Here is an 18,008-nt window from a genome sequence, read left to right on the forward strand (position 1 = left end):
GGGAGGGATCACAGGCACTTGACATTTCGAGAGAAATAGGACCTGTATGAGCTGCAAAGGGAGAGGCAGGGCATGGTCTTCTGTGCCAGGTTAAGAGGTTCAACCTTATCCTGGAGAGCTCCAGATGCTTCCAAAGGAATGGCATAGTCAGATGTGCGTCTTGTGCCAGTCAGGAGGGTAGGTTTGAGTGGAATGACACTGGAGCCAGGAAGACAAGCTGGAAAGTTCCTGCAGGAGTCCAGGTTAGAAACCATGAGACCCTAGAAACCAGGGCAGTGGTACTTACGGGATGGAGAGTAGGGGTCAGTGCAATAAATATGTAGGACGAAGAATCTACAGACAGGGAGGATTTTCTAATAGTATTGGTTTTCTTTAGGTAGACTAGAAAGAGACTTCAGTCTTCTTCCAGTATGGTCATATGTTTTTGTAAAATTTGCAAAAGTAAGCTATTTTCGCTGCAAATAGTTAATACTGCTGGCAGTATCATGTAAATTTTTACAACTATTGTCAAAGTTGGAAATACTTCTGCCAAGTTTCATGTATGAGCTATGAGATTTCAGGGCATTTTAAGTTTTCTTGTACAGTGTCTAATCTTAAATACTTCTTGAATCGATACAAGTATTTTCCAGGTTAACATGAATGTTCTGATTGTGGTGGTGAATTGAGTTTTGTGTTATCCTTGTAGACATAAGTATTTCATGTAAAGTTATCATGAAATTTAATATTTTCTTAGTGTATACCTCTGGAATTTACAGACTTCATTAGGATGAAATACATCAGAGAAGCTAAGATGCAATCTGATACAGTGAGATGCATGAAGCATTTAATTTCACATGCAGGCATGCTTCGATTTGCAGTACTCCCGCAGTTTGTGCCTTATTACACAAGAGTTTAGTAAAATATATCCCCTGAAATTGTTCAAAAAAGATGCATGTATATATGTGTGTATGTTATCATTGTATTGGTTACCTTATCAAGTATATTCTCTATAGGAAAGAACTTTTCTTTTGTTTTTCTTTTTATTGAAGCATAATTGACTTACAATGTTGCAGGAGTTTCAGGTGTACAGAAAAGTGATTCAGAAATACATATATATAAATATATCTATATAAATATAACTATATATCTATTCTTTTTCAGATTCTTTTCCATTATAGGTTATTACAAGATATTGAGTATAGCTCCCTGTGCTATACAGTTGGTCCTTGTTGGTTATTTTGTGTACAGTGAGAGAACTTTTATTTCAAATAGGCATGGACGAGAATAGACTTACATGCTTAAAACTTTATACATACAGTGGTTGAAAGAGTTTTCCATTGACCAATTTCTGGCTCTATAAATGTAGAGTCTTATTTCTCCTCTACTACCTACATATTTCTGAGAACAGATGCTATTTGGACACGTTTATTATTGAGATACCATCTCTGGCTCTACTGGCTGAATCAGAACAGTGTTCCTAAAAGCTATTCCCACACTGGGAAGACTAGCAGTAATGTAATTACACATAGAAGTGACTGCTAACAACATAAACATATCCTACTAAAGCCAAACTAAATGTATCTCCAGCTCACATTTCCCTAGCCAGACCCTCAAGTGCCCATGGGCCCTCCAACTCACGGGAGGGGCTTGAAAAGAACTGAGATGGAGGAGAAATCAGAGTAGAAAGAGGCTGCCATCTTAACTGTTTGTACCTAAAATAGCTTACTTTTGCAAATTCCACAAAAACATAGGACTGCATAAAACATTGCTAAGCCTCTCCCATGAGGAGTCCCTGGAAACAAGAGGCCCTGCAGCTTCGTGGTGAATCTTCCTAATGTACAGGACTTGGAAGGGGACTCTGGCAAAGGGAAATCAAGTAGCTACCAGAGCTCTAGCCTGGATGCCTTGGCAGAAGGTGGTATCTCACCTGAGATATAGGACCCAGAGGAAAATCAGGTTGAGAGGGAAGGATGGTTAGTTCATTTTTTGACATTATAAGTTGGTGATTTTTGAGGGATATTCTGGTAAATGTATCCAGTAAGCAGTTATTTATTCATACATTTGCAATTCTAGTATCACTCCCCTGTTTAAACAAAGAAAGTTCAAACAATCCAAAGGTAGGTAGGAAAAGAGAAAAAAGAAACCAAGAGAAAGCATATGTCACATGATATTCAAATATTAAGCCACCTGTATGGCCTGTCTGCTGACCAATTAGAGACCTGGAAGAGGTGGTAGAAGGCCTCCCTGTGACAAGCACTGCCTCTTTTGTTGCTAGATCAGGGGAAGGTCAGGGGTGGGGGTAATGTAAGGTCTCAAGGCAACAGCTATTTACCAAACAGGACAGAAGAATTTCAATTTGTTATGTCAACTGGTTCTAGTTGCATATTAGTATATCAGTCCTGAGGGCATATATATATATATATATATATATATATATATATACACACACATACATACACACACACACATAACATTAACAAAAAAGGGGCGGAAATAAGTCCCAATATTTCTGTAGTCATTATCAATATAAACTGGTTAAACTCACCAAATAAAAGCAGATACTTAGATCTAGTTTTTCATTTGTGGAAAAAAATCTATGTCATTTCCAAGAGAAAAATTCTAAAGAACAATATAGTAAGAGTGAAAAAGAGAGAGAAAAAACATATACCAGACAAGCACTATCTTAGATAGCAACACTTAGAGCAGGCATAATAATTTTTTAAGGAGAAAAGTAATAAAAGGAGATAGTCGCCAAAAGATAAAACCATTATGAACTTGTATGAACCTAATAATGTGTTCTCAAAATTATAAGGCAAAATCAGACCAAATTATAGGCAGAAGTTGAGAAACTACAAAAAAGTGGAAAATGTTAAACTGTCTCACAAATCAATGGATTGAACAGAAAAGAACCTCAGGATAAAAAGCAATCTAAGTAACCAGATTAGCAAACTGGATGGAGAGATAGAGAGAGAGAATCTTGCACATGTAAAGAGTGAATATACATTTACAAAAACTGGGACATTCAAAGTCTGTTTACTAGAAAACAAAAAGTCTTAACAAATTCTAAAAAGAGCACATCTCTCATCTCCAAGAATTAGAGTTAGAAATCTATGACAGAATGTTTTTTAAAAAGCCATAACTTTGAAAACAAAATTGGAAAACACACTTCTAAATAGTCCATGAATTAAGGATAAAATTCTAGTGGAAAAAAACCCAAAATATTTATAACTAAAGCATGGCATATTAAAACTTGTGATATGTAGTTAAAGCAGGATTTAAAGGGAGATTTATGCTCTCACATAAACATTAGAAAACAACAACAAAAGGTTCTGAAAATAAATAACTCTAATATTCAGCTCTAAAAACCAGAAAAAGAACAGGAGAGCAAACACAAAGAAAGTAGAAGGAACAAAACTATTGATACAAAGATAAAAGCAGAAATTAAAGGAATAGATAACTTTTTTCAAAGAATTAACATGATTTTAAAAATTAGAAGGATATTCATTGCAAAGTCTGGCAAGACTGATCAGAAGACTTTCTGCACTCCAGTCTCTCACCTGCGTCTCACTTACCCCAGGTATCCTTTTTGCAAGCCTCTATTGTGTGGGGTATTTACAATTTAATTTTTTCTCCATTAAAGAAGAGCTGTGTTTAGAGCAAAGGGATTTTCTTTTGCACCTCTTCCTGTGGCACCTAGCATAGGGCCGGTCACGTTGGCTGGGTCACGCTGGCTGTATTCAACCGTTGTCAGTTGAATGAATCGATGTAAGAAAGATGACAGTTCTGTACTACTCAAGAGCTCTACAGCACTTGATCTTTTTACAAGGCACTTACTTTCCCTTCTTTTGATGTCTGCATCAACCCTGAGCAACAATGAAGCAGAGGTTACTTTCCAGATTTTTATAGATTGTTTTGAAAATGTTATAGGCGAGAAAACCAAGGTTTGGAGAACGCATCGCTTGCGAGTGTCAGAATGGGAACCAGAACCCAAACACCAAATCTAGAGTCTTTTCCCCCACGTGGTGTTCCTACCGAGTCATAAAAAGCACAGTGGTAGCTATTCACCATTCTGGCCTAGAGGGTCTCAGTTCTAGGGCAGAAAAGTTTGTGCTGCAAATAGAAGGAATTCCACCCTAAATGATTTGTTTATTATCTTTCAAAGTAGTATTTCAAGAAGCGTTCGCTCAGCCACGAGAAAAATGAGCCATTCAAAGAAGCTCGCTTTTGCTGCAGCGGGGCAGCAGGGAACGCTGCAGGGCGCGGGTGCAGGGTGTTAAGGCAAAAGAAAGGGCTGGATGGGTGCCAGGTGACCTTCCCGGACGAAACCCCCAGCCCAGAGAGAGCGCCCGGTAACAGAAGCCCCCCGGAACGCCGCCAGTTCGGTCGGGGGCTTCACACTGGCGCCTGCTCCTGTGCCGCCGCAGGCGTCCCCACCCGAGTAACAACAACCCTGGGAGAGACGCCTTGTGCCTCTGACCCTCCGCTGTTCTTCAGCTCCGGGGCGCGTTTCCTCCGAGCAGCTCCCGAGCCTTTGGCCTGAGTTTCATCCTCCCCCGCCCAGTCGTCTCCAAAAAATGCAGTCCAATCCCGAGAAAGAGCCGCGCCTTGCGGGAGGTAGGGGTGTTGGAGAGGCTGCGGAAGATGACTGGATCCCCAGGGTTCGTAGCTGGGCTGCGGCCAAGGCTGCCGCAGGGCACGGCTTGCGTCCAGCCCCCGCACGCCGGCCTCCTCTGCAGCCCACCGCACCCGGCCCAGTCCCGCTCCTTGCACTATTAAAACGCAAGCTGGACCAGCAGTTTGTTTTTTTGTTGTTTTTTGAACAGCCTCAAACGGGCAACAATCTAAAAGTCCTTTCGTAAAGAGCTAAGTAATTAAGAATGGTGACGCACAAGACCGCTGGTATTGTGCAGTGTTTAGGAAGAACCAAGTTGATCCAGGTGCGCTTGCATGCAAAGACCCTCCAAGATCTAGTGAGTAAAAAAGCGCGTTGCAGAAAAATACAGCAACACCGTTTTGTAGACAGTACATCTACGTAATGTATGAAAGGCAAGCCTAAAAGTGGGCGGGGGGAATGAAGGGTGAATCTGTTTTTAAAAAATATTTATTTAATATATAATATCAATATAAATAAATATATTGATATATTGCGTAGGTGTCCTTTTTTCAAAAAAATAAACTTTATTTTTTAGAATAGTTTTTGATTTACAAAAAAGTTCAAATAGAGTTCTCATAAACTCCAGTTTCTGCTATTACTATCTTTTATTAGCGTGGTGTTTTACTACAACGAATGAGCCAATATTGATGCGTTATTAGTAATTAAACTCCATACTTTATTCAGATGTCCTTAGTTTTTAGCTAATGCCCTTTTTCCAGGATCCCATCCAGGATACCACGTTACATTTAGTTTTCGCATCTCCTCAGGCTTCTCTTGGCTGTGACAGTGTGTGTCTCAGACTTTCCTTGGTTTTGATGCCCTTGACAATTTTGAGGAGTACTGGTCAAGTCTTCCGTAAAATATCCCTGAACTGGGATTTGTCTCATGTCTTTCTCACGATTAAACTGTGATTATGTATACTTGTGAGGAAGACCACAATCGGTACACACTATCACTGTTGATTTAACATTCTTGATGTTGACCCTGATCATCTGGCTAAGGTAGGTGGTCGCGGTTTCTGCACCACAAAGCTACTCTCCCACCCCTATCTCCATTTCCATACTGTTATGTCACCTTTTTAACGTAGAGAGGGTCACCCTTTTAATGTACACAGTCACTAAGTAAGGTACACTGGGCTGGAGGGGGCTTGGGTAAATCCCCTCCCCACGAGTGCGGCGCTGGGCAGGACCGGTCGCGGGAGGCGGTGGGGAGAACTGGCTCCTCGCCTACCTCCAGGCGCCTACTGTATCCTCCTCCCGCGACAGAAGGCCCTTTAGCTTCCTTCCCCTGCTCGGGGAGGATGCTCGCAGCCTGCGGGCCCAGGCCAGCCGTAACCTGGGGGCGGGGCCGAGCGCAGAGCACGCCCCTAGGGCCCGCCCCGCCCTGGCGCACGCGGCTCCGCCCCGGGGCGCGTTGGGGCGGCTGGAGAGGGGAGTTTTCCGCCCAACGGCTCCTCCTCCAGACCCTCTCTGACTGCTGAGCAGCTCGCGGGTCCCGAGTGCCCAGCGAGCCCCGAGAGCGGGCGTGGGACATAACTCGAGGCTGGTCCGAGGTGCCGCGCCTGGGACTCCCGCAGAGAGAGCCGCTGCTGCCCGCGTCCCCGTTCGCCCCTCGCGGTCCCCCACCCCGGTGGCCAGTGGCTAGGTGAGTGAGGGTTCCCCGGCCTGCTGGGGGCAAGGGACGGGGCGGTGGCAGGGTTACGCGGCCCCCGCCGGAAGGCCCCGGACTGTTCCTCGCCCCCTCCCTGTCCGGCCCTGCGGCTTCCTGGTTACACGGCGTGTAACCGTAAGGGGGCGGGTGTCGGGCTGGTCCCGGACGGACTGAGTCGGCCTGGCTGCCCAGCTCGGTCAACGGCAGGGAGCCCTCCCTGTGGGGTGGGGGGGTGCACAGGCGGGGCGCCCAGTGGCCAGGGCCACGTGATTGTGCTGCTCCGCCGGAGTCTGGGGCTCAGGGCCTGGGCCGGATTGGGACCGGGGGAACCTGCGACAAGAAGGCGACTGGCTGGTGTGGGGATGGCCGGTGGCCACGGCCCCTCTGCCCTCGCTGAGTTCTCGGGAGTGTGTGTACCCTTCTGGGAAGGGCTTATGTTGAGGAGAGCTAGCAGAGGAGGCTGCCTTCGGGAACTTTCCTCCGGAACTGGAAAGACGGAAATTCCTGGGAGCTGCTAGTTGGAGTTGACTTGTAAGGCACTCTGTTTGAGAGAATGCGGGATCTATCCCAGGTGCTGTGTTCACCTGTGTGTTTACCTTCGCTGCCTTTCCCCCATTTCAACCTTGAGCTACAGCTTCAAGGAGGGATCCTTGACTTTTACCTCCCGCTGGGCTCTACCCAGTCCCCTGAAGATTTAAAAAGGTAGAAACGCATCTGTTGCCCTAGAGAGTTGTGCAGTTCATCAGCTTGAGACTTCGGGGAGGAGAAGCTAAGCTAGGCAGGTCCTAGCCCAAGCTGGGAGCAGCTTGCCTGGCACATTTCTGTCCCTGCCCCTCTAATCAGTGACCTTTCTTCGGAGATTGGGTGTTTCAGGACAGACCTGGGGTACCTGTGGTAGCCCCGCCGCTCTGCCTTCCCTCCCTGCCTTCTCTTTGCTCCCTGCTGCCTTGACCTGGGCATGGAGTGACCCTGTGAGGGGTGAGCCTCTGCCCTGCCCCACGGCAGGGACAAAAGTATAAAGGGCAGTGCCAGGCTGAGTCCAGGAGCTGGACAGGTAGGGCATGCTATCTTGCTCCCCTCCGCTGGCTCTCGTTATACTCCTCCATTCCTTCCTTGTTTCAGTCAGTTGTTGGGGATTCCAGGAGGATGAACAGGGCCCCTTCCCTCAAGGCACTCGTCATGCTACCAGGTGTTCCCTGCCAGGAGAGGCCAGGTGAGGTGCCAGGGCTATTTGTTGCCCTGGCGTGGGGAACTCACTACCTCGGGCTCCTGCATCCCTCCCGAATCTCGCCTCTTACTAATCTCTATGCCTTCATTTCCTCATCTTTAACGTGGGGGGTAATAATAATACCTACCTCACAGGGTTATGGTGAGGATTAAATGAGTTAATATACTTAACAACCGTACAGCTCAGGCACTGATCTGAACAAGTGGTGACTGGTGCACCATACCCCTGTGTCCCAGGATAGACATAAAGCTTACTGCAGGGCCTGGCACATGAGTAATCATCTGGAAGAGTCAGCAATAATAATAACAATAGCTATCACTCCCTTCGTGCCCTGAAGGGCCCAGTTGAATTACTCTCCTTCTGACCTGTTCCTCTGTCTTAGCTCATGCTGTTCTGCCCTCCTTCCCCCAGTTCTGCGCGTTATTCACCACCCTCCTGGGAGCCATCCAGGTGCCTGGAGCAGGAAGGGACAAGACATGCTGTGAGCCCATGCAGCCCTCCTCCACTCCTTTTGCATCACTTCTCAAAACTCGCCTTGGAGTAATAACTATATGGCCACAAGTCTTCTCTCTGCCCCATCCTCTGTGTCTGGAGGATGGGGCAGAGAGAAGACTTGTGGCCATATAATTATGGAGGGTGGTGGGTATTTCTCACTCATCTCTTGGTCTCACAGCATCCAGAAGGGACCTTGCCGAATGTCGGTACTCAGTAGATATTAGCTAAGTGAAAGAGGCAGGCCAGGGAAGTAAGGTTTCCCTGTTCTTAAAATATTTGACTTTGGAAGCTGAATTTGGATAGGCCAAAAAAACCCAACAACTTGGGAGAGTGAGATGGAAGTGAGTCCAGACTGAAAGGCGGGCCTAGGAACCGGCTGAGAGGCCAAGTGGGAGTCGCCTTGGACTCCTTTACGTCTCCAGGGCAAGGACGGTAATCAGGGCTCATCCTGGATTGCTGCACCTGAGATCCATTAGTGATGCCTTGGCCACGTGATTTTGGGAGGATGGGTAGCTTGAGGTGGTAGGAGTGAGAATTGAGCCAGAATAGGTGAGTGTGGGTTTTTCCTGGGAATTCACTGGGGGGAGGGGGGAAAACCCTGTGTGGGCAAGAGGTGAATGCAGAAATGAAGTCTGTGCCGAGTGCTGGATGTTCAGAGGACCCGGGGTCTTTGTGGAGCTCCCCTTCCTTCCTGCTCCTTCCTCTTCTCAGCTGCCGTCTTTTCCCTCCCGCTAAGCCTGAAGCAAGTCCCTGATACTTGTCCCATGGGGACCACTGGAGGAAGATTCTGTGTATAGGTGTATTTTACAATCACAGCCAAGCAAACAGACTCAGGTTTCTCTGAGTTTTTCTCCTCAGCACCCTGTGAGCCCATTGCCTGCAGCACATCAGGAATCTGAGGGCTACCTAAATAGAAAAGCTCTTAGGGGAAATGAAGACACCAAAGTTTCCTTGTTGGGAATTTGCATTTTTAAAAGGAGTTGTGAAATTCATGGCGCTTTCTAATAACCCTGAAACCATACCATATTAAGCCTACTGACCCTGAGCCTGGTACCCCATGAAATAAAGGTCTGATGTCACGTGGTGGTTTGTATTTGGGAGAATCCTGACAGTGCAGCATGTACAGTGACTTGAACCACAGCTGGCTTTGCTCCTGATGTGAGAAAGTAACAGGTGAGGCCAATGGAGGGGTGAGGAGACAGAGTTCTCATCCGTGCTTGGTATCCTGGGACAAGCCACATAGCCACACAGAGTCCCAGAGTTCTGGGTGGTAAAATGCCTACCTCACGTGGTTGTTTGCACAATCTGGTGAGGTGATGTTTGCAAAAGGGGTTTGAGATCAGTTAGGGGGTCGTAATGGCAGTGTTGATATCTTGGTTGTGTGCCTGCGAGGAATCTTGAAGCTGGGGGTGGAGTGTGCAGATGGCAGGTAGCTGACTCCTGGTTCTGTGATCTCTGAGTGTCTAGTCTTCCAGGGGCTTGTGCTCGTGAAGGCCCCACTGCCTTAGCAGAAAAAAAGGGGGAGGAATCACTCCTGAAATTGAGAGGGAAGTCAGGAGCCCCCAGCCTCTTACACCTGTAGTGTGGGAAGAGACTGGCTTAGAGGACAGCGTGAGGGACAAGGAGAAACTCAGAGGCTGATAACAGGGAGCCAGAGGGAGTATATGGCAGATTAAGCCTGGGGAGTGGCATCCCTGGGGGAAAAGGGTGTGTATGTGGGGGGCTGGTGATGGCAGACAGCAGCTTGCTGTGTCCACCTAAAAGGTCACAGCTGTTTTAGGAAGCGGGTGACAAGGGATATTTCTGTTGAACTCAGTGTTAGTGTGTATCCGCTGTTTGCCTAGCCCTGTGCTGGGAGCACAAAAGCAGAGGCCACCCCTACCCACCCTAGGTTGTCCCCTGCCTGTTCTGTAGTACAGATGTAAAATAATTTATTCGACCTTTCCCCCATTGCTGGGTATGGAGACTGTTGACTGTTTTTATAGTTTGAAACGGTGTTGGAGTAAACAATCTATAAAATCCTGTTTGGAATGTCACTGAATGTTTTATTTATAAGGAAGCGTTCACATTTTTATGATATGAAGTTTTCCAAATCAGGGACAGATTACAGGCCTTGTGATGTAGAATGTCTTCATTAGATACTAAGAATAGGATTCTAATTGGATATGCTGGATATATATATATATATATATATATATATATCATATATATATCATAAAATATATGTCATAATTTGGAAATTATTTGTAAATAATTTTTTTTATTCCTACCGTTTTTTTCTGTTTGTTGGTCATTCATTTCAACCTTTATTGTTACTCATTTCTTTTTACTTCTGGCTTATTTTGTTGCTCTACTTCTATTTTATTTATTTATTTATTTATTTTTATTATTTTTTTTTTGTGGTACGCGGGCCTCTCACTGCTGTGGCCTCTCCCGCTGCGGAGCACAGCCTCCGGATGTGCAGGCTCAGCGGCCTTGGCTTACGGGCCCAGCCGCTCCACGGCGTGTGGGATCTTCCCTGACCGGGGCACGAACCCGTGTCCCCTGCATTGCAGGCGGACCCCCAACCACTGCGCCACCAGGGAAGCCCTGTTGCTCTACTTTTAACATCTAAAGTGGTTCATTTATTTTTAGTCTTTTATTTTAATTTAAAAAGTATATAAAGCTCAAAGTTTTCCTCTGAGTACAACTCTAGCCAATGGGCCTTTGTATGAAATGCTCACCTTTCCATTGCTTTCTAGTACTCTGTAGATCAGTTTTGATCCAAGGATTTTTTTAGAAGGCAGCGTCCTGAATTTTTGAGTAAGTTTTGTGGGGGGTATGGTCATATTTTAATGTTGACTGCTAGTTTTATTGAGTGAATGTGCTCAGCAAAATCTCTCGTTGGGCTGTATTAAGATTTTCTTTATGGCCAGCTGCACAATCAATGTGAGAAGGTTTCATGGACCTGAGCTCTCTGTGGGATACAGACTTCAGATGTATCTGTGATCTTGAGGTTGCCCTCTGCATCCCTGCTTATTGAATCTCTTTTTTGAGTCAAGCTCAACTTATATTTGTCTTGGAGTTATGAATTTGGCATGCATGTTTGGTGTATACAGGTTTATCAAGCTTACCTTTGTGGATTGTACCTTTTGTCTTTAGTTGCTTATTCAATGCTTTTGGCCTTTGGCCTTAAATTCTGTATTAACTCTTTTAGGAGCATATATCGCCAAGAATCTGGGAGAATCCCTTCTTCTTTACAGTCCTAAAATTAGTAACTAAGTGCATTTTATAGGACAGTAAGTGAAAGCCTCAGAAATTTGGAGACAGGCGTCGGTCAGGGAGCGGGTAAGCCGCATCCTTTAGTTTCCACTCAGACTCATGCAGAGTAGGTAGTAATCAGACTGCCCCCGCTTGATTCTGAGTCAGGATTCCTGTGAGCTCCCCCTCCTTGCCTGTCCCAGTGGCTCCCATGATAGCCAGGTTTTAGGAGGGATGGATAAAAGGAGATCTGTCTGCAATGCCCAGGGATGGGCCTGAGTACCACTCCTCTGCCTTTGTGTTTGGTTCCCCCCTCCATCCCTTAGGTCCAAGGAGGTTGACGGCTGTGACTCGCAATTACATTTCCTTCCTCATCTGAAGCGGCAAGGCGTACTTTCTCTGTTCCCCAAGGGATATGACAAAACAGTACACAAAAATGTCCCAGGGCCAAATGTCAGGTATAAAGACTTGGGCCACAAGTTTTACACTCGTTTCTATGCTTGTGTTTTAAGTCACATAAACTATTTCAAGGGACTAGAATGGCCTAAGCCCTGTTGTACCATGGATTCCTAGGGAGTAGTTTTCCAAGTCTTGTGTTTCCAGATGGCTGAGAAATGGTTGGAAAAAACCCTCAGTTTGCAGAGGCAGGATTATTGGAAAGTCCTCAACATGTTTTTAATATTAATATTTCCACTTCCGGTTTGTCTTTGTGTTTACTTAGTATGTCTTTGCCTTAATTTTTAACTTTCTTTCTCGTTTCAAAAAAAAAGTTTCTCTTGTAATCAGCATGTGACTGGGGTTGGGGGACATGGCAGAAGGCAGTGGTAATAGCAACAAACCGAATTTGGTCATTTCTGTCTTTGGTAGAGAATTCAGACTGTTTGCATACCAGATAGTCTTGATTTTCTTTCTTGTGTCTTGTTTTCTGTTTATTATTTACTGTACTTGGATGTTGTTTCTTTCCTGATTTCTGCTGTCTGGGTTAAGTTTCTCATCATTCCTCTTTCTTCCTCTTCCCCACCCACTTGCATTAGGATTCAGGTTTGGCCATGATTTAAGAGAGGAGTTTCTCTATCTCCAGAAATTGGAGTCCAGAGTTAATAAGTGTCTGTTCCGTGAGGTTGTCCAGGCACGAGGCTCCTTATGAAAAGTTGCTCCCTGCATTCTCCAGGGCTTTGGTTTTCAACCTTGAGCATGTTTAAGAATAACTGGGAAGGTTTGTTAAAACACGGATTCCTGGGCCCCACCCCTAAAGGGTCTGATTTAGGGGGTCTGTGGTGAGGCCCGAGAAATTTCCTTTATGACAGGCACCCAGGTTGTGCTGATTCGGCCAGTCTGGGGACCACACTTGGGCAGTGTTGCTCTGGGTGCTTCCCTTACCTGTGAGGCCCAGGACAGCTGACTCCCTGACAGGGCCCTGCCTTGCTGCCAGGGAGGCTTGGAAACATAGTCCTTATTTGGGGCTGCCATGTGCCAGGCTGCAGGTAGTGTTCTGTCATGGAAGCAAGAGGGGGCAGATGGTTGAGGGGGGCGACGACCGAAGTTTCTAGAACACCACCCACTGGTGTCCTCAGTCTGAAACTACTCCTGTGCTTGTCGGTTATGCCACTGGCTAAGCCAGCCTTCCTCGGGTTAGGAAGTAGGAATGGTATCTTGTGACAGGGGCAAGCCAGCAAGGCAGTGCAGGGGGTGGCAGCCTCCGATCCTGAGGGCTGGTGACTAAACAGGCAAGTTGCTGCTGCTACTTTCCTCATGCTCTGAGGGTCTCGCTGCTTCCAGGCCATTCCCAATAGTCAGGTCTGGCAGCCATTCGTTCTGCCACTTGGAGTCACCTCCTGATCTTAGAGGCCCCTGGGGATGCGGGGGCAGGTGTCCCTCCAAGACCCAGCTTTGGGATGGAGAGAGTCTAACTGTGCTTCCTTCTCCCGACTTACCTTCATCAACTCCAGGTGTGACACGTCATTGTCTATTTCCGCGAGAGCTTGGGGACAGAGGCCATTTGAACCCTGAACTGAGTTGGGCTGTTGGTCAGCGTGGCTCCTGATACCCTGGAGAGATCAAAACAAGAGGCTGCCAACCCCTGCTCTCTGCTCTTGTTAACTCATGGGGGTGAACCTGGAGAGAAGCAATGTCACAGAGGCTTCCCTGGGCAGAGGATGCTTTCTCTGTGGCTTAATGATATGGGGCTTTATTAGGAGGCAGCAGAGTCATTTTCTCATTCTGTCTTTCCCAGGGTAGCCTTTTACATTTCCAAGTCCATTCTCCAACCCAGGAAGGTGGAATGGCGCCCAGAAGCGTGAGTGGCAGGGAGCCAGCCTGGGCCGCGATGCATCGGCCGGGAGGTCGAGAAACATGACTTGAGTCTTTGTCCTGTCCCAGCCGATCCTGAGAGCCCAGGCAGGCCTTGCTCTCTAGGCCTTGGCTCCCACCTCAGTAAAACAAGCTGGCTGAGTCAAAGAATCTCCTGAAGGCCCCTTCCAGCCCTGATACTGTAGGATTCCTGTGTAATCCAAATGCCAGCGCACTGGGAATTGGCTTTCTTTTTATTTTTTTAAAATAATTTTTATGTATTTTATTTATTTATTTATTATTTTTGGCTGCATTGGATCTTCGTTTTTGCGCGCGGGCTTTATCTAGTTGCGGCGAGCGGGGGCTACTCCTCGTTGCGGTGCGCAGGCTTCCCACTGCGGTGGCTTCTCTTGTTGCAGAGCACGGGCTCTAGGTGCGCACAGGCTTCAGTAGTTGTGGCATGTGGGCTCAGTAGTTGTGGCTTGCGGGATCTAGAGCTCAGGCTCAGTAGTTGTGGCGCACGGGCTTCATTGCTCCGCGGCATGTGGGATCTTCCCGGACCAGGGCTCAAACCCGTGTCCCCTGCATTGGCAGGCGGATTCTTACCCACTGCACCACCAGGGAAGGCCTGGCTTTATTTCTAAGAGGTGTCTTTCTGAGCCTGCTTGCTCAAGTTCAACCCCTTGGTCAGACCTGGACACTGGTCCGTGGCTACTCTCCAGCCTGCTTTGCCCGGAGCTTCTCCAGGCTGGGCCTCCCCAGGTGCCAGTCCTCGGAGGGCAGAGTCTGAGGCACTGTCTGGCTAATGATTTACATGGGCTCCAGCTATTCCTAATTCATGGGTGTGGGTGAGGAGTTAAATGTTTAACAGCACTTTCTGTGGGCTTTTTGTTCAGTGCCTGGGAAAGGACGGTCAGGGTTGGTGGAATGCGGCCCTGGGGCTCCCTGGCTTGCTCCTGGGGCCTGATGGCATCTGTGACCCACACCTCAGAGGTGAGGCAGTGCCCCAGCAGAGTCAGGGATGTTCATACACCCTGTCACATAACTTGAGGTTCTACCTTGTCGTGGGAGGGGGAGAGGGAATGTCTTAGATCAGTCTTTTCTGCCCCCAGAATTCCTGGAGCCTCTGTACCAGAAGCTCTGCCTGAAGAGGCCATTGGGACAGGTGCCACCAGGGTGTGAAAGAGATGAATCAGGGTACACTGGTGTCCTGTTGGTGTGTGTCAGGGACCTTGCTGTGCCCTGCCCCACACTGGCCAGTGGAGGAGGAGAGGAGAGGCCCGTCCTCTAGCCCGGGCACCGACTGTCTCACCGGGAGGCCTAGAAAAAGTAATTCTGGCTCGGGCACTAGTCTGGTGTGTGATCCTTGCTTGTCAGGAGTTATCCCTGAGCCTCAGTTCCCTTGAGGTGATAATACCTCTCTTGTAGGATCATTTCAAAGGTTAATGAGGTGATATATAATGAGGTAATATAGGTATTAATACCTGTCATAGGTCCTGGAAAAGGGGGAGTATTATTCGAGCACTAAGAAGACATAGAAAACATTTTAGGCCAAGTGCTGGTAAGTTCCAGAAAGGGAGATCACCGTTGTGGGTGGAGAGATCAGGGTGGGCTTCCCGAAAGAAGAGGGGCTCCATCTGGCTAAAAGGAAAGCCAGAATTGACTTAGGCTTAAGGAAGGCACAAAGGAGACAGGACGACAGACCAGGTAGAGGGACTGTTTGAGCAGGAGTTCTGAAGATGGAAAGTGCTGAGGTACTGGCTTGACTGAGCTACAGACATGCATTTCCTGCATTCTTTCCATCACACGGAGACCTCCAGGGACCTTCCATTTTCTTGCCATGGCACAGCCCAGGGCGGGATGGCAGGCTTTAGCATCCCACCTGCACAGTGATCAGCCCCACCTGAGATCTGAAAGAGCATCTTCTCCAGTGTGATCTGCAGATTCTGACGGGGATTTCTTTTCAGCTTCCAGCTGAATAAGACTGGCTGGGGACTTGGTCACCATTAGAAGAGCAGCCCTTGATAAGTGCTATTTGCAGGAGAGGTTTCCTGGGGCTTCTAGGAGCTGCAGTATATACTCTGTCAGGTCTTCTAGGTTTGAAGGGACTGGGCCTTTCCAAAGGCATTTGAACAGGCCCCAGGACTGTAGAGGCCCAGGGACTCGCTGCTGCCTTTAGGTCTTTAGTCTTGTGCGCCACCCCTCTCCCCACCTCTTACCTGGCAGGGCCCTGGATGAACATCTGTTCCTTTCATTACAAATACCGGTACCTGCAGGGCCTGCCCTGGTGGGGACAGTGGGCAGCCGAAACAGGCATCCTGGTTGAAGGGGCAGCTGCTGCAGCCCTAGCTGTGTGCCACCACGTGGGAATGTAGGACCCTTGTTGCCAGGTTTCCTGTTTTTCCATTTAAAACAAAATGTAAGTTGCAGAGTCTCTTTTGTGGCCTCACCCCTCCCCTCCCCACAACAAAATAAATGTTTGTGAACTACAAAACCTCCAGGGAGCCCCAGGTCCTGGGCAGCACAAATTGACAACCACGGATCCCTCGCAGGCTCACTCGTTTAGCAGATGAGGGAGAGGTGCCCAGGGGAGCCTTGGCTTCGCCAAGGCCCATCCATCAGAGAGAAGCCGCTTTCCTAGACACCACGCCTCCCACCTCTCCTCCCTCCTCTTCTCTGCTCTCGAGCCCTTTCCTGATTCTCAGCCTTAATCTCCATTCTGCCTGGGCGTGGCTCTTAAACATTTTGCGGGTATTTTCCTGTGATTGCTCTTTTGTGTTTATCTCGCCAGCTAGAGGGAAAGCCTGGTGCAGGTCAGAGCTTTTGTTTTTTCCTCCTGTGCTCCGGGAAGTCTAGCCCAGCACTGGGTGCCTCTCTGAGCCCAGAGGTGGAGCTAGTGTTAAGCTAGTGAAACTTAACCTTCAGGCTGAAGCTCCCCCACCCCCCAGTCACTTGCGTGTGGCCTTTGCAAGGCTGTGGGAGAGGCCCTGCAAGTGAATTCACAAAGTCATATAGTTTTGTAGAATTTGCAAGAGAGTGTTCTGCATCCAGGGTCTTAAAAGGGCCCCTAAAATCATATAGGCTTCAGGCTCAACAAAACCTGAACCTCCCTCTAAAGATGCTGTGAAAACTCAGCAGTTGGCTTTTGGACAGTGGGCCCTTGGCTTGGGGGCAGGAAGTGGGCGGGTCCTGAGCCAGCCCTGGGAGGATCTTGCTGTGTCACCTTGGCCTGTCACTTCCACTCTCTGGTTGTCAGTTTCTCCACTTGTGAAATAGGAGCCGAGGTGGGGTGGGCGGGAATGAACTGAGTCATCTCTAGGGCAGAATGATCTCTGGTGTCCCAGTTGCTTGGTTTTGGCTGGCTGGGTGAGATTTTTTTTTTTTTTTTAACATCTTTATTGGGGTATAATTGCTTTACAATGGTGTGTTAGTTTCTGCTTTACAACAAAGTGAATCAGCCATACATACACACATGTTCCCATATCTCCTCCCCCTTGCGTCTCCCTCCCTCCCACCCTCCCCATCCCACCCCTCCAGGCGGTAGGTCACAAAGCACTGAGCTGATATACCTGTGCAGTGTGGCTGCCTCCCACTAGCTACCTACCTTACATTTGGTAGTGTATATATGTCCATGCCTCTCTCGCTCTGTCACAGCTCACCCTTCCCCCTCCCCATATCCTCAAGTCCGTTCTCCAGTAGGTCTGTGTCTTTATTCCTGTCTTACCCCTAGGTTCTTCATGACATTTTTTTCCCCTTAGATTCCATATATATGTGTTAGCATACGGTATTTGTCTTTCTCTTTCTGACTTACTTCACTCTGTATGACAGACTCTAGGTCTATCCACCTCATTACAAATAGCTGGATGTGATTTGATTGCCCCACCAACCCGAACATCACACTGCCCACCTTTTCCCTCCCAAGAGCATTTGCATTGCTGGCTGGGTGTACCTGGCCAGCCATAGGGAACCCACTCACAAGCCCTGGGTCTCACCATGGTGACTTTGTTGACTGATAATAATACAAGCAAGCAAAGCTTTACTGAGTGAGCTCTTATTCCCAGACATGTAGGAGACGTGAGCACCTGGTCCCTCCCTTCTCGGTGGAATGGTTTTTTTCTGTGGTCTTGGTTTATTGCTTCTCTTGCTGACTGGGGTAGACTTGTGTACCGATCTCTTATACAAAGAGAGGCTTTTCAAAGAGGACACCATGGAAAGATCTGGAGGGAAGGAGAGAAGCGGTGGTCACTGTATGTACTTGCTTTCTATTGCTGCTGTAGCAATTTATCCATATTTAGTGGCTTGAAACCACACAGCTTTTTTTTTTAAATACCATTTTAACCATTTTTCGGTCTGCTGTTTGGTGGCATTAAGTACATTCATATTATTGTGTAACCGTCACCACCATCCATCTCCAGAACTTTTCATCTTCCCAAACTGAAACTCTGTCTCCATTAAACACTAACCCCCCCCCCC

The 18,008-nt window shown here is 47.6% G+C and overlaps 1 protein-coding gene across 1 annotated transcript in view; it reads left to right on the top strand.

The window, feature by feature from the left end:
- The first annotated feature begins 6,064 nt into the window (after positions 1-6,064).
- Positions 6,065-18,008, top strand: part of ANXA11 (annexin A11) — a 43,859-nt gene continuing 31,915 nt past the window's right edge. The window contains exon 1 of the mRNA XM_007464211.1: positions 6,065-6,277. The gene's annotated coding sequence lies outside the window, so the exon portion shown is untranslated. The remainder of the gene's footprint in view (positions 6,278-18,008) is intronic.

This window comes from Lipotes vexillifer, unplaced genomic scaffold (genome assembly GCF_000442215.2).
Source record: "Lipotes vexillifer unplaced genomic scaffold, Lipotes_vexillifer_v1.1 scaffold59, whole genome shotgun sequence".
Classification (NCBI taxonomy): domain Eukaryota; kingdom Metazoa; phylum Chordata; class Mammalia; order Artiodactyla; family Lipotidae; genus Lipotes; species Lipotes vexillifer.